Source organism: Geospiza fortis, unplaced genomic scaffold (genome assembly GCF_000277835.1).
Source record: "Geospiza fortis unplaced genomic scaffold, GeoFor_1.0 scaffold396, whole genome shotgun sequence".
Classification (NCBI taxonomy): domain Eukaryota; kingdom Metazoa; phylum Chordata; class Aves; order Passeriformes; family Thraupidae; genus Geospiza; species Geospiza fortis.
Genome location: NW_005054345.1, coordinates 4,005,451 through 4,005,905, shown reverse-complemented (window position 1 = coordinate 4,005,905; position 455 = coordinate 4,005,451). Strand labels below are relative to the sequence as shown.

Below are 455 nucleotides of genomic sequence, written 5' to 3'. Positions count from 1 at the left end.
GGGAATCCTTAGGTAAAGAGGCAGCAAGTTCAGGATATTTTGTCAATACGCAGAGTTATTAAGAAAATTAATCCCATTTATGTACAAGTACACAATGACTGAGACACCCATTTGGTCCCAGGCTGGTGTCACGAGTCACCACAGCAGTTTGGGGTGACCCTGTGTGTCCTTTCATGTAGATTCATTCTAGAAGAGGATGAACTCCCTGACAGAGAAGATATGATCCCCCTTTTACCCTTATACATCTCAGAGGAGACACTAATGCCAGCAAAGTCCATGCAAGGAAAATGGCTGCAATTTGGCCATAAATGCAGTCAGGCTTAAAATTAGAAGTACGTGTCCAGCAATAAGCAGTTAGAGCTCCTATCTAAATGGGAGAGCTGGTGAAGAAACCATACTACTCTAGACACAAAGTTGATGAAAAGGATAATTTGTCATGCTTTGCCCTCAGCAGG

General features: G+C 42.9%; 1 protein-coding gene across 1 annotated transcript in view; it reads left to right on the top strand.

The window, feature by feature from the left end:
• Positions 1 to 455, top strand: part of LOC102032779 (cytochrome P450 2J2-like) — a 9,303-nt gene that overhangs the window by 905 nt on the left and 7,943 nt on the right. The gene's annotated exons all lie outside the window — the stretch shown is intronic.